Source organism: Ambystoma mexicanum, chromosome 5p, assembly GCF_040938575.1.
Source record: "Ambystoma mexicanum isolate Mex_15411 chromosome 5p, UKY_AmexF1_1, whole genome shotgun sequence".
NCBI lineage: Eukaryota > Metazoa > Chordata > Amphibia > Caudata > Ambystomatidae > Ambystoma > Ambystoma mexicanum.
Genome location: NC_090930.1, coordinates 742,112,111 through 742,136,481, shown reverse-complemented (window position 1 = coordinate 742,136,481; position 24,371 = coordinate 742,112,111). Strand labels below are relative to the sequence as shown.

General features: G+C 39.3%; 22 non-coding genes across 22 annotated transcripts; 11 read left to right on the top strand and 11 right to left on the bottom strand.

The window, feature by feature from the left end:
- Positions 1-218: 218 nt before the first annotated feature.
- TRNAQ-UUG (transfer RNA glutamine (anticodon UUG)) lies at positions 219-290 on the bottom strand. The gene has a single exon. It is a non-coding gene; the product is annotated as a tRNA-Gln (tRNA).
- A 259-nt stretch (positions 291-549) lies between these two features.
- On the top strand, positions 550-621 carry TRNAQ-CUG (transfer RNA glutamine (anticodon CUG)). Its single transcript has one exon. It is a non-coding gene; the product is annotated as a tRNA-Gln (tRNA).
- An 881-nt stretch (positions 622-1,502) lies between these two features.
- Positions 1,503-1,574, bottom strand: TRNAQ-UUG (transfer RNA glutamine (anticodon UUG)). Its single transcript has one exon. It is a non-coding gene; the product is annotated as a tRNA-Gln (tRNA).
- Positions 1,575-3,945: 2,371 nt separating this feature from the next.
- TRNAQ-CUG (transfer RNA glutamine (anticodon CUG)) lies at positions 3,946-4,017 on the top strand. The gene has a single exon. It is a non-coding gene; the product is annotated as a tRNA-Gln (tRNA).
- Positions 4,018-4,929: 912 nt separating this feature from the next.
- TRNAQ-UUG (transfer RNA glutamine (anticodon UUG)) lies at positions 4,930-5,001 on the bottom strand. The gene has a single exon. It is a non-coding gene; the product is annotated as a tRNA-Gln (tRNA).
- Positions 5,002-5,261: 260 nt separating this feature from the next.
- Positions 5,262-5,333, top strand: TRNAQ-CUG (transfer RNA glutamine (anticodon CUG)). Its single transcript has one exon. It is a non-coding gene; the product is annotated as a tRNA-Gln (tRNA).
- Positions 5,334-6,214: 881 nt separating this feature from the next.
- On the bottom strand, positions 6,215-6,286 carry TRNAQ-UUG (transfer RNA glutamine (anticodon UUG)). The gene has a single exon. It is a non-coding gene; the product is annotated as a tRNA-Gln (tRNA).
- A 2,371-nt stretch (positions 6,287-8,657) lies between these two features.
- On the top strand, positions 8,658-8,729 carry TRNAQ-CUG (transfer RNA glutamine (anticodon CUG)). Its single transcript has one exon. It is a non-coding gene; the product is annotated as a tRNA-Gln (tRNA).
- Positions 8,730-9,642: 913 nt separating this feature from the next.
- Positions 9,643-9,714, bottom strand: TRNAQ-UUG (transfer RNA glutamine (anticodon UUG)). The gene has a single exon. It is a non-coding gene; the product is annotated as a tRNA-Gln (tRNA).
- Positions 9,715-9,973: 259 nt separating this feature from the next.
- Positions 9,974-10,045, top strand: TRNAQ-CUG (transfer RNA glutamine (anticodon CUG)). The gene has a single exon. It is a non-coding gene; the product is annotated as a tRNA-Gln (tRNA).
- Positions 10,046-10,926: 881 nt separating this feature from the next.
- Positions 10,927-10,998, bottom strand: TRNAQ-UUG (transfer RNA glutamine (anticodon UUG)). Its single transcript has one exon. It is a non-coding gene; the product is annotated as a tRNA-Gln (tRNA).
- A 2,372-nt stretch (positions 10,999-13,370) lies between these two features.
- TRNAQ-CUG (transfer RNA glutamine (anticodon CUG)) lies at positions 13,371-13,442 on the top strand. The gene has a single exon. It is a non-coding gene; the product is annotated as a tRNA-Gln (tRNA).
- A 912-nt stretch (positions 13,443-14,354) lies between these two features.
- On the bottom strand, positions 14,355-14,426 carry TRNAQ-UUG (transfer RNA glutamine (anticodon UUG)). Its single transcript has one exon. It is a non-coding gene; the product is annotated as a tRNA-Gln (tRNA).
- Positions 14,427-14,686: 260 nt separating this feature from the next.
- TRNAQ-CUG (transfer RNA glutamine (anticodon CUG)) lies at positions 14,687-14,758 on the top strand. Its single transcript has one exon. It is a non-coding gene; the product is annotated as a tRNA-Gln (tRNA).
- An 881-nt stretch (positions 14,759-15,639) lies between these two features.
- TRNAQ-UUG (transfer RNA glutamine (anticodon UUG)) lies at positions 15,640-15,711 on the bottom strand. The gene has a single exon. It is a non-coding gene; the product is annotated as a tRNA-Gln (tRNA).
- A 2,372-nt stretch (positions 15,712-18,083) lies between these two features.
- Positions 18,084-18,155, top strand: TRNAQ-CUG (transfer RNA glutamine (anticodon CUG)). The gene has a single exon. It is a non-coding gene; the product is annotated as a tRNA-Gln (tRNA).
- A 912-nt stretch (positions 18,156-19,067) lies between these two features.
- On the bottom strand, positions 19,068-19,139 carry TRNAQ-UUG (transfer RNA glutamine (anticodon UUG)). The gene has a single exon. It is a non-coding gene; the product is annotated as a tRNA-Gln (tRNA).
- A 260-nt stretch (positions 19,140-19,399) lies between these two features.
- TRNAQ-CUG (transfer RNA glutamine (anticodon CUG)) lies at positions 19,400-19,471 on the top strand. Its single transcript has one exon. It is a non-coding gene; the product is annotated as a tRNA-Gln (tRNA).
- An 881-nt stretch (positions 19,472-20,352) lies between these two features.
- TRNAQ-UUG (transfer RNA glutamine (anticodon UUG)) lies at positions 20,353-20,424 on the bottom strand. Its single transcript has one exon. It is a non-coding gene; the product is annotated as a tRNA-Gln (tRNA).
- Positions 20,425-22,796: 2,372 nt separating this feature from the next.
- On the top strand, positions 22,797-22,868 carry TRNAQ-CUG (transfer RNA glutamine (anticodon CUG)). Its single transcript has one exon. It is a non-coding gene; the product is annotated as a tRNA-Gln (tRNA).
- Positions 22,869-23,781: 913 nt separating this feature from the next.
- TRNAQ-UUG (transfer RNA glutamine (anticodon UUG)) lies at positions 23,782-23,853 on the bottom strand. The gene has a single exon. It is a non-coding gene; the product is annotated as a tRNA-Gln (tRNA).
- Positions 23,854-24,112: 259 nt separating this feature from the next.
- Positions 24,113-24,184, top strand: TRNAQ-CUG (transfer RNA glutamine (anticodon CUG)). The gene has a single exon. It is a non-coding gene; the product is annotated as a tRNA-Gln (tRNA).
- Positions 24,185-24,371: the final 187 nt, after the last annotated feature.

The following is a 24,371-nucleotide window of genomic DNA, read 5'->3' as shown; positions in this document are numbered from 1 at the left end:
CAGATCTGCCCATCGACTCAGAATGACCTCACTGTTCATACATTTAAAAAAAATGCATAAAGGTTAAGGTGCTAGGCACAAAAGTGGATTTTTATGAAAAGTTATGCCAGAGAGTGAGAGCGAAAATGAATACCCTACACCACTAACCTTATGAATATTACTATCTTTGGCCTATAATTTAAGACAACAAGGAGACAAAGTGTGTTAGAGCAAGAGAGAGGTTCCACCGAGACTTGAACTCGGATCGCTGGATTCAAAGTCCAAAGTGCTAACCATTACACCATGGAACCCTTGTTGAGCAGAGCTTCATAAGGGCAATGAGAATATAGGGCACAGTCAAGATTTTTACTGACCTATAGTAACCGTTTACTGATATTATATCGAAGCAGCACTGTTGCTGTTGGATGCTGTGCAATCGCAAAGTATTGGCTTCATGTCTCATTTGGATCAAATTCTTCCTCTGGAGTCTAATGATATAGGAATATTACATATTTTCTCTGATGTGCTCTGTTTTTCCAGAATGAAGTGCATCATGCTACTGAATATGTGGGTTCCATGGTGTAATGGTTAGCACTCTGGACTCTGAATCCAGCGATCCGAGTTCAAGTCTCGGTGGGACCTTGGGGCTGCTTCTCTTTTAGAGTTGCCTTTCATTTGCAGATAGATATAACAGCAATAGCTTTGCTTTACAGCCCACTTTGATGGCAGTCTTCTTTGACCAAAGAATATTAATAGTTTCTGGGGATGACTCTCTTTTGCCACAAAGAAACTGCCCACTCTCATATCTCCAAAGCTCCAAGGTATAATGGCTATTAAACTGGCTTTTGATCTCAGCGATTTGCATTGAAAGCCCAGGAGGCCCCTAAAATCAGTTGAATTGTTTCCTGATAATTTAGAGTTTATTTCTTCTTTCGAGAAAGGTGTGATCCAAATAAAGTAAGTACATTTAAACAAGGGCACTTGATCAGTAAATGCACTACTTTCTAGAACTCATAACTCTTGTAAGTTATAAAAAGTTTGCTCTCCATACAGTTTGTCAACTCAAAGAATTACATTTTTTACACATTTAATAAGACCATCAAATTGCTTGAAACATAGGAATGATTGTGAAAGTGAATATGATTCACCAAAATAATTGTATAACATTTTTTAATGTTAATAAAATAGGGCTTTTTCCAATCTTTTCACATCAATGTTGTTTCTGCATGTTCCAGTGAGCAGAGAATCTACTGCACATAGTGTGTACATTTTTCTTTTCATAGAGTTAAGGTTGGACATTATTCATCTGTGGAAAATGTTTCTGAGAGATATCTGGGTGCCCACTCTGATTGACCTTAGGGATTGTACATTAACGATATGTAGTTGCATCACTGTATTGGTATCAGGCACCAAAGTGCATTTAAATGTAATGTCGTGCAGAGAGAGTCGACTGAACTTCTGAATATTAACTCTGTTGAATTGTAATTTGAGAAATTAGAAAATGGAGTGTAAGAGCAAGATAACGGTCCCACCGAGACTTGAACTCGGATCGTTGGATTCAAAGTCCAAAGTGCTAACCATTACACCATGGAACCCTTGCAAGATGCACCTGAGAGCGTTGAATCAGAAATGGCAATATAGAGCACATTTACAATTTTTACAGATTCATAGTCCCAATTGACTGATATCATACAAACACAGCGATGTTGTCGATTGACGTTGTGCTATAGCAATCTCTGTGCTTTATAGAGCATGTAGATCAAATTCTTCCTCTTGAGGCATATGATTAAGCAATATTAAATATTGTTTCTGACTGCCTCTGTTTTGGCATAATGAAGTTCAGCATTTGCGGAAGTATTTAGGTTCCATGGTCTAATGGTTAGTAGGCTGGACTCTGAATTTAGTAATCTGACATGTTATAGCTATATTTTGTTTTCCTTTGGGTGTATTGTCATTTTATGCACATAGATTTCCTAGCAGTGGCTGTGATGAATAGTTCAATTTGATAGCAGCTTCCTTTTGAGAATTTGAAAAAAAAAGAATTAAATAGTCTCTCTGGATGACTCTGCTTTGATTTCTATGTGCACATCCCTTTTGCGTTTCAGAGGGATTGACCAACATACACAACAGTGCTTGGAAGACCTCTTCCTCCCTCATGGCATGTAAAGCTAACCTCTCTCCTACCGTGTGTTTTTTTACTTTTTAACTTCCCCTTCCGAGTCATGATCATGTAACTGAATTTACATTTTTAGATTTTAACTGCAGTAGTTGCTTGTTTTTCATTTTTATTTTTTGTGTACGCATACATCCCTTTTTGTGGGGAGGGGGGAGTGATGTCTGTTTACTTATATTAGCTAATATAGGTCATTTTATGTCCGCTTACAATATGTGTCAGGATTTTTTATGTCGTTTCCAATCAATGTCTAATATCAAGTGGTTTGCAGCAGTCATACAAAGGCACGTAACACCCCCAAAACACCTACATAAGTTAGAAATACTCCGGAAGAGTACTCAGTTTATGAAAAGGCGGTGAATCCCAAATAGAACTGTAAATGTAAGCTAGCAAGCAGACTGTGCACCCCTGTTTGGAACTATGACCTGTGTGTTGCCCTCTATTAACAGAACAATGTAACTGCAGCCCATGTCACATAAAATAGAAAGTAGAGATTATGCAAATTAACTCCCAGAAGAGCCTGGTGTCACCCCAAAATGTGTCATGCTTTTCACACCAAGAAACATCCACACATAGATCCCTGCGAACCTCAAAAACGTACAGGAAACCCTGTCCAGCGCTTTGCTCCCAGAGGAGATAAGGTTGAAAAACCACCCTATGTTAAAAGTGTCCATAATCCATGCCAGCTGCCCTGTCTATAAAACCTGGCCGTTCGGGGCCTAGGGGCATGAGTGGAAGGGTTTAACCTGCCTGGGTTCTTGGGCATGGTTTCATCATGCCTCAGTTTACAATGGCACTCTGCCACTTTGTCAGGCTTTAAAGAAGCCTGACTCCTGCAGAGCAAAAGATCTGATTATTTCCTTACATGTTTTGTACGTAAGAATGCGGATGGTGCTCTGAGCCTCCTATGGTGGTTATTAAGCATGGTATACATACCATAGCATGTAACTGTGCCTACAAATGGAACATTTTGTTCATTTATTAGGGAGTTGTGAAAATGGCAAAATCAAATTGCCATTACTGACACAGACCAGCTGGCGCTGTCCGGACATTTCGTCGAAAGACATTTGGTCGAAAGACATTTGGTCGACGTAATTTGGTCGAAAGCCAAATGGTTGATTTTTTTATTTATTTATATATATATTTTTTAGGTTGTAGTTTAGGGAAAAAAAGGGGTTTTTAGAAAAAAAGGGGTTTGGGGGGACCCCCCCAAGCCCCCCCCCCAAAAAAAAATGTGAAAATAAAAAACAAAGCAATTCGACCATTTGGTTTTCGACCAAATGGTTTCGACCAATTGTCCTGTCGACAAATTTTTTTCGACGAAATGTCTGGCAACCCAGCTGCCGACTGTTGCTATTGACAGGAGTTCCAGGTGTATAAACTGAGGAGATCACCAGTTCAATTACCTGTGAACGCATTTTGAAGCTCATTCACAACCAGTTCATGCCCGTTCTCTCCATTTTGGCTTTCTGGCTGGCCGAGGGGCCCTTCTGTAATGTTCTTTGCTAACCATTACACCATGGGCCCCTTGCTGGTGCAACCTGACAGAGTTGTAACAGAAATGAGAATCGAGATCTCATGCATCATTTTAACAAACTCATATTCCTAGCCCACGGATATTATGCAAATGTGGAACTGTTTAGTTGGTTGTTGCGCAATAGCAAACTCTTTGCTTTACAGCTCATTTGGATAGGATTCTTCCTCTGGAGGCATAAGATAAAAGAATATTGCATACATTCTCTAAAAGGCTCTATTTTTGCTGCAATGACGTTCATCATGTCACTAAGTATGTAGGTTCCATGGTGTAATGGTTAGCACTCTGGACTCTGAATCCTGCGATCCGAGTTCAAATTTCGGTGGGACCTTGGGAATTACTGTATTTGTTTTCCTCTCAGTGTCTTGTTTTAATAGCAATGACGCTGCTGTGTCGCCCACTTTCATAGCATTATTCCCTGGGTGCATTTGAAAAAAGAAAGATTTTCCATGGATGACGCTCTTTAGCCACAATGAAACCCACCACTTTCTGTGGTGTGAAAGACCCATGGTGTAATGGTAGCACCCTGGAGGTTGAATCCAATAATTTGCATTCAAATCTCTGTAAGAGTTTACCATCAGTCGAACCTTTCCCTTATCGTTTATTGTGGATGTCTTCTTTGAAGAAAGGTATGATCCAACTAAAGTAAGTACATTCACGAATGGGCCCTTGGTCGGTACAAACAGTATTTATACACCTCAGGCCTTTTGTGAATTAAGAAAAGTGTGTTCTTCGTTCTATTTTTCATCTCAAACTGATACCTTCATTTTACAAACATGTAAAGACTGTTAAGACGCTTGATTAATATCATTGATTCTGAATGTGGTCGCTTTTCATAGGATTAACCCTTTAACAATTTTGAAAGAGAATGGCGATACAATAGAGCTGCTTTTCCCAAAATGGTATTATTAATGTTGTTGCTGCATCTTCAAGTAAAAAGAGAATCCATTGGGTCACAGATTGAGCATGTTTCTTAACATTGAGTTAAGTTTGAAAATTTCAAATCTTTTATGTATGTTTCCGATGCAGATCTGCCCATCGACTCAGAATGACCTCACTGTTCATACATTTAAAAAAATGCATAAAGGTTAAGGTGCTAGGCACAAAAGTGGATTTTCATGAAAAGTTATGCCAGAGAGTGAGAGCGAAAATGAATACCCTACACCACTAACCTTATGAATATTACTATCTTTGGCCTATAATTTAAGACAACAAGGAGACAAAGTGTGTTAGAGCAAGAGAGAGGTTCCACCGAGACTTGAACTCGGATCGCTGGATTCAAAGTCCAAAGTGCTAACCATTACACCATGGAACCCTTGTTGAGCAGAGCTTCATAAGGGCAATGAGAATATAGGGCACAGTCAAGATTTTTTACTGACCTATAGTAACCGTTTACTGATATTATATCGAAGCAGCACTGTTGCTGTTGGATGCTGTGCAATCGCAAAGTATTGGCTTCATGTCTCATTTGGATCAAATTCTTCCTCTGGAGTCTAATGATATAGGAATATTACATATTTTCTCTGATGTGCTCTGTTTTTCCAGAATGAAGTGCATCATGCTACTGAATATGTGGGTTCCATGGTGTAATGGTTAGCACTCTGGACTCTGAATCCAGCGATCCGAGTTCAAGTCTCGGTGGGACCTTGGGGCTGCTTCTCTTTTAGAGTTGCCTTTCATTTGCAGATAGATATAACAGCAATAGCTTTGCTTTACAGCCCACTTTGATGGCAGTCTTCTTTGACCAAAGAATATTAATAGTTTCTGGGGATGACTCTCTTTTGCCACAAAGAAACTGCCCACTCTCATATCTCCAAAGCTCCAAGGTATAATGGCTATTAAACTGGCTTTTGATCTCAGCGATTTGCATTGAAAGCCCAGGAGGCCCCTAAAATCAGTTGAATTGTTTCCTGATAATTTAGAGTTTATTTCTTCTTTCGAGAAAGGTGTGATCCAAATAAAGTAAGTACATTTAAACAAGGGCACTTGATCAGTAAATGCACTACTTTCTAGAACTCATAACTCTTGTAAGTTATAAAAAGTTTGCTCTCCATACAGTTTGTCAACTCAAAGAATTACATTTTTTACACATTTAATAAGACCATCAAATTGCTTGAAACATAGGAATGATTGTGAAAGTGAATATGATTCACCAAAATAATTGTATAACATTTTTTAATGTTAATAAAATAGGGCTTTTTCCAATCTTTTCACATCAATGTTGTTTCTGCATGTTCCAGTGAGCAGAGAATCTACTGCACATAGTGTGTACATTTTTCTTTTCATAGAGTTAAGGTTGGACATTATTCATCTGTGGAAAATGTTTCTGAGAGATATCTGGGTGCCCACTCTGATTGACCTTAGGGATTGTACATTAACGATATGTAGTTGCATCACTGTATTGGTATCAGGCACCAAAGTGCATTTAAATGTAATGTCGTGCAGAGAGAGTCGACTGAACTTCTGAATATTAACTCTGTTGAATTGTAATTTGAGAAATTAGAAAATGGAGTGTAAGAGCAAGATAACGGTCCCACCGAGACTTGAACTCGGATCGTTGGATTCAAAGTCCAAAGTGCTAACCATTACACCATGGAACCCTTGCAAGATGCACCTGAGAGCGTTGAATCAGAAATGGCAATATAGAGCACATTTACAATTTTTACAGATTCATAGTCCCAATTGACTGATATCATACAAACACAGTGATGTTGTCGATTGACGTTGTGCTATAGCAATCTCTGTGCTTTATAGAGCATGTAGATCAAATTCTTCCTCTTGAGGCATATGATTAAGCAATATTAAATATTGTTTCTGACTGCCTCTGTTTTGGCATAATGAATTTCAGCATTTGCGGAAGTATTTAGGTTCCATGGTCTAATGGTTAGTAGGCTGGACTCTGAATTTAGTAATCTGACATGTTATAGCTATATTTTGTTTTCCTTTGGGTGTATTGTCATTTTATGCACATAGATTTCCTAGCAGTGGCTGTGATGAATAGTTCAATTTGATAGCAGCTTCCTTTTGAGAATTTGAAAAAAAAAGAATTAAATAGTCTCTCTGGATGACTCTGCTTTGATTTCTATGTGCACATCCCTTTTGCGTTTCAGAGGGATTGACCAACATACACAACAGTGCTTGGAAGACCTCTTCCTCCCTCATGGCATGTAAAGCTAACCTCTCTCCTACCGTGTGTTTTTTTACTTTTTAACTTCCCCTTCCGAGTCATGATCATGTAACTGAATTTACATTTTTAGATTTTAACTGCAGTAGTTGCTTGTTTTTCATTTTTATTTTTTGTGTACGCATACATCCCTTTTTGTGGGGAGGGGGGAGTGATGTCTGTTTACTTATATTAGCTAATATAGGTCATTTTATGTCCGCTTACAATATGTGTCAGGATTTTTTATGTCGTTTCCAATCAATGTCTAATATCAAGTGGTTTGCAGCAGTCATACAAAGGCACGTAACACCCCCAAAACACCTACATAAGTTAGAAATACTCCGGAAGAGTACTCAGTTTATGAAAAGGCGGTGAATCCCAAATAGAACTGTAAATGTAAGCTAGCAAGCAGACTGTGCACCCCTGTTTGGAACTATGACCTGTGTGTTGCCCTCTATTAACAGAACAATGTAACTGCAGCCCATGTCACATAAAATAGAAAGTAGAGATTATGCAAATTAACTCCCAGAAGAGCCTGGTGTCACCCCAAAAGGTGTCATGCTTTTCACACCAAGAAACATCCACACATAGATCCCTGCGAACCTCAAAAACGTACAGGAAACCCTGTCCAGCGCTTTGCTCCCAGAGGAGATAAGGTTGAAAAACCACCCTATGTTAAAAGTGTCCATAATCCATGCCAGCTGCCCTGTCTATAAAACCTGGCCGTTCGGGGCCTAGGGGCATGAGTGGAAGGGTTTAACCTGCCTGGGTTCTTGGGCATGGTTTCATCATGCCTCAGTTTACAATGGCACTCTGCCACTTTGTCAGGCTTTAAAGAAGCCTGACTCCTGCAGAGCAAAAGATCTGATTATTTCCTTACATGTTTTGTACGTAAGAATGCGGATGGTGCTCTGAGCCTCCTATGGTGGTTATTAAGCATGGTATACATACCATAGCATGTAACTGTGCCTACAAATGGAACATTTTGTTCATTTATTAGGGAGTTGTGAAAATGGCAAAATCAAATTGCCATTACTGACACAGACCAGCTGGCGCTGTCCGGACATTTCGTCGAAAGACATTTGGTCGAAAGACATTTGGTCGACGTAATTTGGTCGAAAGCCAAATGGTCGATTTTTTAATTTATTTATATATATATTTTTTAGGTTGTAGTTTAGGGAAAAAAAGGGGTTTTTAGAAAAAAAGGGGGTTGGGGGGACCCCCCCCAAACCCCCCCCCAAAAAAAAATTTGAAAATAAAAAACAAAGCAATTCGACCATTTGGTTTTCGACCAAATGGTTTCGACCAATTGTCCTGTCGACAAATTTTTTTCGACGAAATGTCTGGCAACCCAGCTGCCGACTGTTGCTATTGACAGGAGTTCCAGGTGTATAAACTGAGGAGATCACCAGTTCAATTACCTGTGAACGCATTTTGAAGCTCATTCACAACCAGTTCATGCCCGTTCTCTCCATTTTGGCTTTCTGGCTGGCCGAGGGGCCCTTCAGTAATGTTCTTTGCTAACCATTACACCATGGGCCCCTTGCTGGTGCAACCTGACAGAGTTGTAACAGAAATGAGAATCGAGATCTCATGCATCATTTTAACAAACTCATATTCCTAGCCCACGGATATTATGCAAATGTGGAACTGTTTAGTTGGTTGTTGCGCAATAGCAAACTCTTTGCTTTACAGCTCATTTGGATAGGATTCTTCCTCTGGAGGCATAAGATAAAAGAATATTGCATACATTCTCTAAAAGGCTCTTTTTTTGCTGCAATGACGTTCATCATGTCACTAAGTATGTAGGTTCCATGGTGTAATGGTTAGCACTCTGGACTCTGAATCCAGCGATCCGAGTTCAAATCTCGGTGGGACCTTGGGAATTACTGTGTTTGTTTTCCTCTCAGTGTCTTGTTTTAATAGCAATGACGCTGCTGTGTCGCCCACTTTCATAGCATTATTCCCTGGGTGCATTTGAAAAAAGAAAGATTTTCCATGGATGACGCTCTTTAGCCACAATGAAACCCACCACTTTCTGTGGTGTGAAAGACCCATGGTGTAATGGTAGCACCCTGGAGGTTGAATCCAATAATTTGCATTCAAATCTCTGTAAGAGTTTACCATCAGTCGAACCTTTCCCTTATCGTTTATTGTGGATGTCTTCTTTGAAGAAAGGTATGATCCAACTAAAGTAAGTACATTCACGAATGGGCCCTTGGTCGGTACAAACAGTATTTATACACCTCAGGCCTTTTGTGAATTAAGAAAAGTGTGTTCCTCGTTCTATTTTTCATCTCAAACTGATACCTTCATTTTACAAACATGTAAAGACTGTTAAGACGCTTGATTAATATCATTGATTCTGAATGTGGTCGCTTTTCATAGGATTAACCCTTTAACAATTTTGAAAGAGAATGGCGATACAATAGAGCTGCTTTTCCCAAAATGGTATTATTAATGTTGTTGCTGCATCTTCAAGTAAAAAGAGAATCCATTGGGTCACAGATTGAGCATGTTTCTTAACATTGAGTTAAGTTTGAAAATTTCAAATCTTTTATGTATGTTTCCGATGCAGATCTGCCCATCGACTCAGAATGACCTCACTGTTCATACATTTAAAAAAAATGCATAAAGGTTAAGGTGCTAGGCACAAAAGTGGATTTTTATGAAAATTTATGCCAGAGAGTGAGAGCGAAAATGAATACCCTACACCACTAACCTTATGAATATTACTATCTTTGGCCTATAATTTAAGACAACAAGGAGACAAAGTGTGTTAGAGCAAGAGAGAGGTTCCACCGAGACTTGAACTCGGATCGCTGGATTCAAAGTCCAAAGTGCTAACCATTACACCATGGAACCCTTGTTGAGCAGAGCTTCATAAGGGCAATGAGAATATAGGGCACAGTCAAGATTTTTACTGACCTATAGTAACCGTTTACTGATATTATATCGAAGCAGCACTGTTGCTGTTGGATGCTGTGCAATCGCAAAGTATTGGCTTCATGTCTCATTTGGATCAAATTCTTCCTCTGGAGTCTAATGATATAGGAATATTACATATTTTCTCTGATGTGCTCTGTTTTTCCAGAATGAAGTGCATCATGCTACTGAATATGTGGGTTCCATGGTGTAATGGTTAGCACTCTGGACTCTGAATCCAGCGATCCGAGTTCAAGTCTCGGTGGGACCTTGGGGCTGCTTCTCTTTTAGAGTTGCCTTTCATTTGCAGATAGATATAACAGCAATAGCTTTGCTTTACAGCCCACTTTGATGGCAGTCTTCTTTGACCAAAGAATATTAATAGTTTCTGGGGATGACTCTCTTTTGCCACAAAGAAACTGCCCACTCTCATATCTCCAAAGCTCCAAGGTATAATGGCTATTAAACTGGCTTTTGATCTCAGCGATTTGCATTGAAAGCCCAGGAGGCCCCTAAAATCAGTTGAATTGTTTCCTGATAATTTAGAGTTTATTTCTTCTTTCGAGAAAGGTGTGATCCAAATAAAGTAAGTACATTTAAACAAGGGCACTTGATCAGTAAATGCACTACTTTCTAGAACTCATAACTCTTGTAAGTTATAAAAAGTTTGCTCTCCATACAGTTTGTCAACTCAAAGAATTACATTTTTTACACATTTAATAAGACCATCAAATTGCTTGAAACATAGGAATGATTGTGAAAGTGAATATGATTCACCAAAATAATTGTATAACATTTTTTAATGTTAATAAAATAGGGCTTTTTCCAATCTTTTCACATCAATGTTGTTTCTGCATGTTCCAGTGAGCAGAGAATCTACTGCACATAGTGTGTACATTTTTCTTTTCATAGAGTTAAGGTTGGACATTATTCATCTGTGGAAAATGTTTCTGAGAGATATCTGGGTGCCCACTCTGATTGACCTTAGGGATTGTACATTAACGATATGTAGTTGCATCACTGTATTGGTATCAGGCACCAAAGTGCATTTAAATGTAATGTCGTGCAGAGAGAGTCGACTGAACTTCTGAATATTAACTCTGTTGAATTGTAATTTGAGAAATTAGAAAATGGAGTGTAAGAGCAAGATAACGGTCCCACCGAGACTTGAACTCGGATCGTTGGATTCAAAGTCCAAAGTGCTAACCATTACACCATGGAACCCTTGCGAGATGCACCTGAGAGCGTTGAATCAGAAATGGCAATATAGAGCACATTTACAATTTTTACAGATTCATAGTCCCAATTGACTGATATCATACAAACACAGCGATGTTGTCGATTGACGTTGTGCTATAGCAATCTCTGTGCTTTATAGAGCATGTAGATCAAATTCTTCCTCTTGAGGCATATGATTAAGCAATATTAAATATTGTTTCTGACTGCCTCTGTTTTGGCATAATGAAGTTCAGCATTTGCGGAAGTATTTAGGTTCCATGGTCTAATGGTTAGTAGGCTGGACTCTGAATTTAGTAATCTGACATGTTATAGCTATATTTTGTTTTCCTTTGGGTGTATTGTCATTTTATGCACATAGATTTCCTAGCAGTGGCTGTGATGAATAGTTCAATTTGATAGCAGCTTCCTTTTGAGAATTTGAAAAAAAAAGAATTAAATAGTCTCTCTGGATGACTCTGCTTTGATTTCTATGTGCACATCCCTTTTGCGTTTCAGAGGGATTGACCAACATACACAACAGTGCTTGGAAGACCTCTTCCTCCCTCATGGCATGTAAAGCTAACCTCTCTCCTACCGTGTGTTTTTTTACTTTTTAACTTCCCCTTCCGAGTCATGATCACGTAACTGAATTTACATTTTTAGATTTTAACTGCAGTAGTTGCTTGTTTTTCATTTTTATTTTTTGTGTACGCATACATCCCTTTTTGTGGGGAGGGGGGAGTGATGTCTGTTTACTTATATTAGCTAATATAGGTCATTTTATGTCCGCTTACAATATGTGTCAGGATTTTTTATGTCGTTTCCAATCAATGTCTAATATCAAGTGGTTTGCAGCAGTCATACAAAGGCACGTAACACCCCCAAAACACCTACATAAGTTAGAAATACTCCGGAAGAGTACTCAGTTTATGAAAAGGCGGTGAATCCCAAATAGAACTGTAAATGTAAGCTAGCAAGCAGACTGTGCACCCCTGTTTGGAACTATGACCTGTGTGTTGCCCTCTATTAACAGAACAATGTAACTGCAGCCCATGTCACATAAAATAGAAAGTAGAGATTATGCAAATTAACTCCCAGAAGAGCCTGGTGTCACCCCAAAATGTGTCATGCTTTTCACACCAAGAAACATCCACACATAGATCCCTGCGAACCTCAAAAACGTACAGGAAACCCTGTCCAGCGCTTTGCTCCCAGAGGAGATAAGGTTGAAAAACCACCCTATGTTAAAAGTGTCCATAATCCATGCCAGCTGCCCTGTCTATAAAACCTGGCCGTTCGGGGCCTAGGGGCATGAGTGGAAGGGTTTAACCTGCCTGGGTTCTTGGGCATGGTTTCATCATGCCTCAGTTTACAATGGCACTCTGCCACTTTGTCAGGCTTTAAAGAAGCCTGACTCCTGCAGAGCAAAAGATCTGATTATTTCCTTACATGTTTTGTACGTAAGAATGCGGATGGTGCTCTGAGCCTCCTATGGTGGTTATTAAGCATGGTATACATACCATAGCATGTAACTGTGCCTACAAATGGAACATTTTGTTCATTTATTAGGGAGTTGTGAAAATGGCAAAATCAAATTGCCATTACTGACACAGACCAGCTGGCGCTGTCCGGACATTTCGTCGAAAGACATTTGGTCGAAAGACATTTGGTCGACGTAATTTGGTCGAAAGCCAAATGGTTGATTTTTTTATTTATTTATATATATATTTTTTAGGTTGTAGTTTAGGGAAAAAAAGGGGTTTTTAGAAAAAAAGGGGTTTGGGGGGACCCCCCCAAGCCCCCCCCCCCAAAAAAAAATGTGAAAATAAAAAACAAAGCAATTCGACCATTTGGTTTTCGACCAAATGGTTTCGACCAATTGTCCTGTCGACAAATTTTTTTCGACGAAATGTCTGGCAACCCAGCTGCCGACTGTTGCTATTGACAGGAGTTCCAGGTGTATAAACTGAGGAGATCACCAGTTCAATTACCTGTGAACGCATTTTGAAGCTCATTCACAACCAGTTCATGCCCGTTCTCTCCATTTTGGCTTTCTGGCTGGCCGAGGGGCCCTTCAGTAATGTTCTTTGCTAACCATTACACCATGGGCCCCTTGCTGGTGCAACCTGACAGAGTTGTAACAGAAATGAGAATCGAGATCTCATGCATCATTTTAACAAACTCATATTCCTAGCCCACGGATATTATGCAAATGTGGAACTGTTTAGTTGGTTGTTGCGCAATAGCAAACTCTTTGCTTTACAGCTCATTTGGATAGGATTCTTCCTCTGGAGGCATAAGATAAAAGAATATTGCATACATTCTCTAAAAGGCTCTATTTTTGCTGCAATGACGTTCATCATGTCACTAAGTATGTAGGTTCCATGGTGTAATGGTTAGCACTCTGGACTCTGAATCCTGCGATCCGAGTTCAAATTTCGGTGGGACCTTGGGAATTACTGTATTTGTTTTCCTCTCAGTGTCTTGTTTTAATAGCAATGACGCTGCTGTGTCGCCCACTTTCATAGCATTATTCCCTGGGTGCATTTGAAAAAAGAAAGATTTTCCATGGATGACGCTCTTTAGCCACAATGAAACCCACCACTTTCTGTGGTGTGAAAGACCCATGGTGTAATGGTAGCACCCTGGAGGTTGAATCCAATAATTTGCATTCAAATCTCTGTAAGAGTTTACCATCAGTCGAACCTTTCCCTTATCGTTTATTGTGGATGTCTTCTTTGAAGAAAGGTATGATCCAACTAAAGTAAGTACATTCACGAATGGGCCCTTGGTCGGTACAAACAGTATTTATACACCTCAGGCCTTTTGTGAATTAAGAAAAGTGTGTTCTTCGTTCTATTTTTCATCTCAAACTGATACCTTCATTTTACAAACATGTAAAGACTGTTAAGACGCTTGATTAATATCATTGATTCTGAATGTGGTCGCTTTTCATAGGATTAACCCTTTAACAATTTTGAAAGAGAATGGCGATACAATAGAGCTGCTTTTCCCAAAATGGTATTATTAATGTTGTTGCTGCATCTTCAAGTAAAAAGAGAATCCATTGGGTCACAGATTGAGCATGTTTCTTAACATTGAGTTAAGTTTGAAAATTTCAAATCTTTTATGTATGTTTCCGATGCAGATCTGCCCATCGACTCAGAATGACCTCACTGTTCATACATTTAAAAAAATGCATAAAGGTTAAGGTGCTAGGCACAAAAGTGGATTTTTATGAAAAGTTATGCCAGAGAGTGAGAGCGAAAATGAATACCCTACACCACTAACCTTATGAATATTACTATCTTTGGCCTATAATTTAAGACAACAAGGAGACAAAGTGTGTTAGAGCAAGAGAGAGGTTCCACCGAGACTTGAACTCGGATCGCTGGATTCAAAGTCCAAAGTGCTAACCATTACACCATGGAACCCTTGTTGAGCAGAGCTTCATAAGGGCAATGAGAATATAGGGCACAGTCAAGATTTTTTACTGACCTATAGTAACCGTTTACTGATATTATATCGAAGCAGCACTGTTGCTGTTGGATGCTGTGCAATCGCAAAGTATTGGCTTCATGTCTCATTTGGATCAAATTCTTCCTCTGGAGTCTAATGATATAGGAATATTACATATTTTCTCTGATGTGCTCTGTTTTTCCAGAATGAAGTGCATCATGCTACTGAATATGTGGGTTCCATGGTGTAATGGTTAGCACTCTGGACTCTGAATCCAGCGATCCGAGTTCAAGTCTCGGTGGGACCTTGGGGCTGCTTCTCTTTTAGAGTTGCCTTTCATTTGCAGATAGATATAACAGCAATAGCTTTGCTTTACAGCCCACTTTGATGGCAGTCTTCTTTGACCAAAGAATATTAATAGTTTCTGGGGATGACTCTCTTTTGCCACAAAGAAACTGCCCACTCTCATATCTCCAAAGCTCCAAGGTATAATGGCTATTAAACTGGCTTTTGATCTCAGCGATTTGCATTGAAAGCCCAGGAGGCCCCTAAAATCAGTTGAATTGTTTCCTGATAATTTAGAGTTTATTTCTTCTTTCGAGAAAGGTGTGATCCAAATAAAGTAAGTACATTTAAACAAGGGCACTTGATCAGTAAATGCACTACTTTCTAGAACTCATAACTCTTGTAAGTTATAAAAAGTTTGCTCTCCATACAGTTTGTCAACTCAAAGAATTACATTTTTTACACATTTAATAAGACCATCAAATTGCTTGAAACATAGGAATGATTGTGAAAGTGAATATGATTCACCAAAATAATTGTATAACATTTTTTAATGTTAATAAAATAGGGCTTTTTCCAATCTTTTCACATCAATGTTGTTTCTGCATGTTCCAGTGAGCAGAGAATCTACTGCACATAGTGTGTACATTTTTCTTTTCATAGAGTTAAGGTTGGACATTATTCATCTGTGGAAAATGTTTCTGAGAGATATCTGGGTGCCCACTCTGATTGACCTTAGGGATTGTACATTAACGATATGTAGTTGCATCACTGTATTGGTATCAGGCACCAAAGTGCATTTAAATGTAATGTCGTGCAGAGAGAGTCGACTGAACTTCTGAATATTAACTCTGTTGAATTGTAATTTGAGAAATTAGAAAATGGAGTGTAAGAGCAAGATAACGGTCCCACCGAGACTTGAACTCGGATCGTTGGATTCAAAGTCCAAAGTGCTAACCATTACACCATGGAACCCTTGCAAGATGCACCTGAGAGCGTTGAATCAGAAATGGCAATATAGAGCACATTTACAATTTTTACAGATTCATAGTCCCAATTGACTGATATCATACAAACACAGCGATGTTGTCGATTGACGTTGTGCTATAGCAATCTCTGTGCTTTATAGAGCATGTAGATCAAATTCTTCCTCTTGAGGCATATGATTAAGCAATATTAAATATTGTTTCTGACTGCCTCTGTTTTGGCATAATGAAGTTCAGCATTTGCGGAAGTATTTAGGTTCCATGGTCTAATGGTTAGTAGGCTGGACTCTGAATTTAGTAATCTGACATGTTATAGCTATATTTTGTTTTCCTTTGGGTGTATTGTCATTTTATGCACATAGATTTCCTAGCAGTGGCAGTGATGAATAGTTCAATTTGATAGCAGCTTCCTTTTGAGAATTTGAAAAAAAAAGAATTAAATAGTCTCTCTGGATGACTCTGCTTTGATTTCTATGTGCACATCCCTTTTGCGTTTCAGAGGGATTGACCAACATACACAACAGTGCTTGGAAGACCTCTTCCTCCCTCATGGCATGTAAAGCTAACCTCTCTCCTACCGTGTGTTTTTTTACTTTTTAACTTCCCCTTCCGAGTCATGATCATGTAACTGAATTTACATTTTTAGATTTTAACTGCAGTAGTTGCTTGTTTTTCATTTTTATTTTTTGTGTACGCATACATCCCTTTTTGTGGGGAGGGGGGAGTGATGTCTGTTTACTTATATTAGCTAATATAGGTCATTTTATGTCCGCTTACAATATGTGTCAGGATTTTTTATGTCGTTTCCAATCAATGTCTAATATCAAGTGGTTTGCAGCAGTCATACAAAGGCACGTAACACCCCCAAAACACCTACATAAGTTAGAAATACTCCGGAAGAGTACTCAGTTTATGAAAAGGCGGTGAATCCCAAATAGAACTGTAAATGTAAGCTAGCAAGCAGACTGTGCACCCCTGTTTGGAACTATGACCTGTGTGTTGCCCTCTATTAACAGAACAATGTAACTGCAGCCCATGTCACATAAAATAGAAAGTAGAGATTATGCAAATTAACTCCCAGAAGAGCCTGGTGTCACCCCAAAATGTGTCATGCTTTTCACACCAAGAAACATCCACACATAGATCCCTGCGAACCTCAAAAACGTACAGGAAACCCTGTCCAGCGCTTTGCTCCCAGAGGAGATAAGGTTGAAAAACCACCCTATGTTAAAAGTGTCCATAATCCATGCCAGCTGCCCTGTCTATAAAACCTGGCCGTTCGGGGCCTAGGGGCATGAGTGGAAGGGTTTAACCTGCCTGGGTTCTTGGGCATGGTTTCATCATGCCTCAGTTTACAATGGCACTCTGCCACTTTGTCAGGCTTTAAAGAAGCCTGACTCCTGCAGAGCAAAAGATCTGATTATTTCCTTACATGTTTTGTACGTAAGAATGCGGATGGTGCTCTGAGCCTCCTATGGTGGTTATTAAGCATGGTATACATACCATAGCATGTAACTGTGCCTACAAATGGAACATTTTGTTCATTTATTAGGGAGTTGTGAAAATGGCAAAATCAAATTGCCATTACTGACACAGACCAGCTGGCGCTGTCCGGACATTTCGTCGAAAGACATTTGGTCGAAAGACATTTGGTCGACGTAATTTGGTCGAAAGCCAAATGGTTGATTTTTTTATTTATTTATATATATATTTTTTAGGTTGTAGTTTAGGGAAAAAAAGGGGTTTTTAGAAAAAAAGGGGTTTGGGGGGACCCCCCCAAGCCCCCCCCCCCAAAAAAAAATGTGAAAATAAAAAACAAAGCAATTCGACCATTTGGTTTTCGACCAAATGGTTTCGACCAATTGTCCTGTCGACAAATTTTTTTCGACGAAATGTCTGGCAACCCAGCTGCCGACTGTTGCTATTGACAGGAGTTCCAGGTGTATAAACTGAGGAGATCACCAGTTCAATTACCTGTGAACGCATTTTGAAGCGCATTCACAACCAGTTCATGCCCGTTCTCTCCATTTTGGCTTTCTGGCTGGCCGAGGGGCCCTTCAGTAATGTTCTTTGCTAACCATTACACCATGGGCCCCTTGCTGGTGCAACCTGACAGAGTTGTAACAGAAATGAGAATCGAGATCTCATGCATCATTTTAACAAACTCATATTCCTAGCCCACGGATATTATGCAAATGTGGAACTGTTTAGTTGGTTGTTGCGCAATAGCAAACTCTTTGCTTTACAGCTCATTTGGATAGGATTCTTCCTCTGGAGGCATAAGATAAAAGAATATTGCATACATTCTCTAAAAGGCTCTATTTTTGCTGCAATGACGTTCATCATGTCATTAAGTATGTAGGTTCCATGGTGTAATGGTTAGCACTCTGGACTCTGAATCCTGCGATCCGAGTTCAAATTTCGGTGGGACCTTGGGAATTACTGTATTTGTTTTCCTCTCAGTGTCTTGTTTTAATAGCAATGACGCTGCTGTGTCGCCCACTTTCATAGCATTATTCCCTGGGTGCATTTGAAAAAAGAAAGATTTTCCATGGGTGACGCTCTTTAGCCACAATGAAACCCACCACTTTCTGTGGTGTGAAAGACCCATGGTGTAATGGTAGCACCCTGGAGGTTGAATCCAATAATTTGCATTCAAATCTCTGTAAGAGTTTACCATCAGTCGAACCTTTCCCTTATCGTTTATTGTGGATGTCTTCTTTGAAGAAAGGTATGATCCAACTAAAGTAAGTACATTCACGAATGGGCCCTTGGTCGGTACAAACAGTATTTATACACCTCAGGCCTTTTGTGAATTAAGAAAAGTGTGTTCTTCGTTCTATTTTTCATCTCAAACTGATACCTTCATTTTACAAACATGTAAAGACTGTTAAGACGCTTGATTAATATCATTGATTCTGAATGTGGTCGCTTTTCATAGGATTAACCCTTTAACAATTTTGAAAGAGAATGGCGATACAATAGAGCTGCTTTTCCCAAAATGGTATTATTAATGTTGTTGCTGCATCTTCAAGTAAAAAGAGAATCCATTGGGTCACAGATTGAGCATGTTTCTTAACATTGAGTTAAGTTTGAAAATTTCAAATCTTTTATGTATGTTTCCGATGCAGATCTGCCCATCGACTCAGAATGACCTCACTGTTCATACATTTAAAAAAATGCATAAAGGTTAAGGTGCTAGGCACAAAAGTGGATTTTTATGAAAAGTTATGCCAGAGAGTGAGAGCGAAAATGAATACCCTACACCACTAACCTTATGAATATTACTATCTTTGGCCTATAATTTAAGACAACAAGGAGACAAAGTGTGTTAGAGCAAGAGAGAGGTTCCACCGAGACTTGAACTCGGATCGCTGGATTCAAAGTCCAAAGTGCTAACCATTACACCATGGAACCCTTGTTGAGCAGAGCTTCATAAGGGCAATGAGAATATAGGGCACAGTCAAGATTTTTTACTGACCTATAGTAACCGTTTACTGATATTATATCGAAGCAGCACTGTTGCTGTTGGATGCTGTGCAATCGCAAAGTATTGGCTTCATGTCTCATTTGGATCAAATTCTTCCTCTGGAGTCTAATGATATAGGAATATTACATATTTTCTCTGATGTGCTCTGTTTTTCCAGAATGAAGTGCATCATGCTACTGAATATGTGGGTTCCATGGTGTAATGGTTAGCACTCTGGACTCTGAATCCAGCGATCCGAGTTCAAGTCTCGGTGGGACCTTGGGGCTGCTTCTCTTTTAGAGTTGCCTTTCATTTGCAGATAGATATAACAGCAATAGCTTTGCTTTACAGCCCACTTTGATGGCAGTCTTCTTTGACCAAAGAATATTAATAGTTTCTGGGGATGACTCTCTTTTGCCACAAAGAAACTGCCCACTCTCATATCTCCAAAGCTCCAAGGTATAATGGCTATTAAACTGGCTTTTGATCTCAGCGATTTGCATTGAAAGCCCAGGAGGCCCCTAAAATCAGTTGAATTGTTTCCTGATAATTTAGAGTTTATTTCTTCTTTCGAGAAAGGTGTGATCCAAATAAAGTAAGTACATTTAAACAAGGGCACTTGATCAGTAAATGCACTACTTTCTAGAACTCATAACTCTTGTAAGTTATAAAAAGTTTGCTCTCCATACAGTTTGTCAACTCAAAGAATTACATTTTTTACACATTTAATAAGACCATCAAATTGCTTGAAACATAGGAATGATTGTGAAAGTGAATATGATTCACCAAAATAATTGTATAACATTTTTTAATGTTAATAAAATAGGGCTTTTTCCAATCTTTTCACATCAATGTTGTTTCTGCATGTTCCAGTGAGCAGAGAATCTACTGCACATAGTGTGTACATTTTTCTTTTCATAGAGTTAAGGTTGGACATTATTCATCTGTGGAAAATGTTTCTGAGAGATATCTGGGTGCCCACTCTGATTGACCTTAGGGATTGTACATTAACGATATGTAGTTGCATCACTGTATTGGTATCAGGCACCAAAGTGCATTTAAATGTAATGTCGTGCAGAGAGAGTCGACTGAACTTCTGAATATTAACTCTGTTGAATTGTAATTTGAGAAATTAGAAAATGGAGTGTAAGAGCAAGATAACGGTCCCACCGAGACTTGAACTCGGATCGTTGGATTCAAAGTCCAAAGTGCTAACCATTACACCATGGAACCCTTGCAAGATGCACCTGAGAGCGTTGAATCAGAAATGGCAATATAGAGCACATTTACAATTTTTACAGATTCATAGTCCCAATTGACTGATATCATACAAACACAGCGATGTTGTCGATTGACGTTGTGCTATAGCAATCTCTGTGCTTTATAGAGCATGTAGATCAAATTCTTCCTCTTGAGGCATATGATTAAGCAATATTAAATATTGTTTCTGACTGCCTCTGTTTTGGCATAATGAAGTTCAGCATTTGCGGAAGTATTTAGGTTCCATGGTCTAATGGTTAGTAGGCTGGACTCTGAATTTAGTAATCTGACATGTTATAGCTATATTTTGTTTTCCTTTGGGTGTATTGTCATTTTATGCACATAGATTTCCTAGCAGTGGCTGTGATGAATAGTTCAATTTGATAGCAGCTTCCTTTTGAGAATTTGAAAAAAAAAGAATTAAATAGTCTCTCTGGATGACTCTGCTTTGATTTCTATGTGCACATCCCTTTTGCGTTTCAGAGGGATTGACCAACATACACAACAGTGCTTGGAAGACCTCTTCCTCCCTCATGGCATGCAAAGCTAACCTCTCTCCTACCGTGTGTTTTTTTACTTTTTAACTTCCCCTTCCGAGTCATGATCATGTAACTGAATTTACATTTTTAGATTTTAACTGCAGTAGTTGCTTGTTTTTCATTTTTATTTTTTGTGTACGCATACATCCCTTTTTGTGGGGAGGGGGGAGTGATGTCTGTTTACTTATATTAGCTAATATAGGTCATTTTATGTCCGCTTACAATATGTGTCAGGATTTTTTATGTCGTTTCCAATCAATGTCTAATATCAAGTGGTTTGCAGCAGTCATACAAAGGCACGTAACACCCCCAAAACACCTACATAAGTTAGAAATACTCCGGAAGAGTACTCAGTTTATGAAAAGGCGGTGAATCCCAAATAGAACTGTAAATGTAAGCTAGCAAGCAGACTGTGCACCCCTGTTTGGAACTATGACCTGTGTGTTGCCCTCTATTAACAGAACAATGTAACTGCAGCCCATGTCACATAAAATAGAAAGTAGAGATTATGCAAATTAACTCCCAGAAGAGCCTGGTGTCACCCCAAAAGGTGTCATGCTTTTCACACCAAGAAACATCCACACATAGATCCCTGCGAACCTCAAAAACGTACAGGAAACCCTGTCCAGCGCTTTGCTCCCAGAGGAGATAAGGTTGAAAAACCACCCTATGTTAAAAGTGTCCATAATCCATGCCAGCTGCCCTGTCTATAAAACCTGGCCGTTCGGGGCCTAGGGGCATGAGTGGAAGGGTTTAACCTGCCTGGGTTCTTGGGCATGGTTTCATCATGCCTCAGTTTACAATGGCACTCTGCCACTTTGTCAGGCTTTAAAGAAGCCTGACTCCTGCAGAGCAAAAGATCTGATTATTTCCTTACATGTTTTGTACGTAAGAATGCGGATGGTGCTCTGAGCCTCCTATGGTGGTTATTAAGCATGGTATACATACCATAGCATGTAACTGTGCCTACAAATGGAACATTTTGTTCATTTATTAGGGAGTTGTGAAAATGGCAAAATCAAATTGCCATTACTGACACAGACCAGCTGGCGCTGTCCGGACATTTCGTCGAAAGACATTTGGTCGAAAGACATTTGGTCGACGTAATTTGGTCGAAAGCCAAATGGTCGATTTTTTAATTTATTTATATATATATTTTTTAGGTTGTAGTTTAGGGAAAAAAAGGGGTTTTTAGAAAAAAAGGGGGTTGGGGGGACCCCCCCCAAACCCCCCCCCCAAAAAAAAAATTGAAAATAAAAAACAAAGCAATTCGACCATTTGGTTTTCGACCAAATGGTTTCGACCAATTGTCCTGTCGACAAATTTTTTTCGACGAAATGTCTGGCAACCCAGCTGCCGACTGTTGCTATTGACAGGAGTTCCAGGTGTATAAACTGAGGAGATCACCAGTTCAATTACCTGTGAACGCATTTTGAAGCTCATTCACAACCAGTTCATGCCCGTTCTCTCCATTTTGGCTTTCTGGCTGGCCGAGGGGCCCTTCAGTAATGTTCTTTGCTAACCATTACACCATGGGCCCCTTGCTGGTGCAACCTGACAGAGTTGTAACAGAAATGAGAATCGAGATCTCATGCATCATTTTAACAAACTCATATTCCTAGCCCACGGATATTATGCAAATGTGGAACTGTTTAGTTGGTTGTTGCGCAATAGCAAACTCTTTGCTTTACAGCTCATTTGGATAGGATTCTTCCTCTGGAGGCATAAGATAAAAGAATATTGCATACATTCTCTAAAAGGCTCTTTTTTTGCTGCAATGACGTTCATCATGTCACTAAGTATGTAGGTTCCATGGTGTAATGGTTAGCACTCTGGACTCTGAATCCAGCGATCCGAGTTCAAATCTCGGTGGGACCTTGGGAATTACTGTGTTTGTTTTCCTCTCAGTGTCTTGTTTTAATAGCAATGACGCTGCTGTGTCGCCCACTTTCATAGCATTATTCCCTGGGTGCATTTGAAAAAAGAAAGATTTGCCATGGATGACGCTCTTTAGCCACAATGAAACCCACCACTTTCTGTGGTGTGAAAGACCCATGGTGTAATGGTAGCACCCTGGAGGTTGAATCCAATAATTTGCATTCAAATCTCTGTAAGAGTTTACCATCAGTCGAACCTTTCCCTTATCGTTTATTGTGGATGTCTTCTTTGAAGAAAGGTATGATCCAACTAAAGTAAGTACATTCACGAATGGGCCCTTGGTCGGTACAAACAGTATTTATACACCTCAGGCCTTTTGTGAATTAAGAAAAGTGTGTTCCTCGTTCTATTTTTCATCTCAAACTGATACCTTCATTTTACAAACATGTAAAGACTGTTAAGACGCTTGATTAATATCATTGATTCTGAATGTGGTCGCTTTTCATAGGATTAACCCTTTAACAATTTTGAAAGAGAATGGCGATACAATAGAGCTGCTTTTCCCAAAATGGTATTATTAATGTTGTTGCTGCATCTTCAAGTAAAAAGAGAATCCATTGGGTCACAGATTGAGCATGTTTCTTAACATTGAGTTAAGTTTGAAAATTTCAAATCTTTTATGTATGTTTCCGATGCAGATCTGCCCATCGACTCAGAATGACCTCACTGTTCATACATTTAAAAAAAATGCATAAAGGTTAAGGTGCTAGGCACAAAAGTGGATTTTTATGAAAAGTTATGCCAGAGAGTGAGAGCGAAAATGAATACCCTACACCACTAACCTTATGAATATTACTATCTTTGGCCTATAATTTAAGACAACAAGGAGACAAAGTGTGTTAGAGCAAGAGAGAGGTTCCACCGAGACTTGAACTCGGATCGCTGGATTCAAAGTCCAAAGTGCTAACCATTACACCATGGAACCCTTGTTGAGCAGAGCTTCATAAGGGCAATGAGAATATAGGGCACAGTCAAGATTTTTACTGACCTATAGTAACCGTTTACTGATATTATATCGAAGCAGCACTGTTGCTGTTGGATGCTGTGCAATCGCAAAGTATTGGCTTCATGTCTCATTTGGATCAAATTCTTCCTCTGGAGTCTAATGATATAGGAATATTACATATTTTCTCTGATGTGCTCTGTTTTTCCAGAATGAAGTGCATCATGCTACTGAATATGTGGGTTCCATGGTGTAATGGTTAGCACTCTGGACTCTGAATCCAGCGATCCGAGTTCAAGTCTCGGTGGGACCTTGGGGCTGCTTCTCTTTTAGAGTTGCCTTTCATTTGCAGATGGATATAACAGCAATAGCTTTGCTTTACAGCCCACTTTGATGGCAGTCTTCTTTGACCAAAGAATATTAATAGTTTCTGGGGATGACTCTCTTTTGCCACAAAGAAACTGCCCACTCTCATATCTCCAAAGCTCCAAGGTATAGGC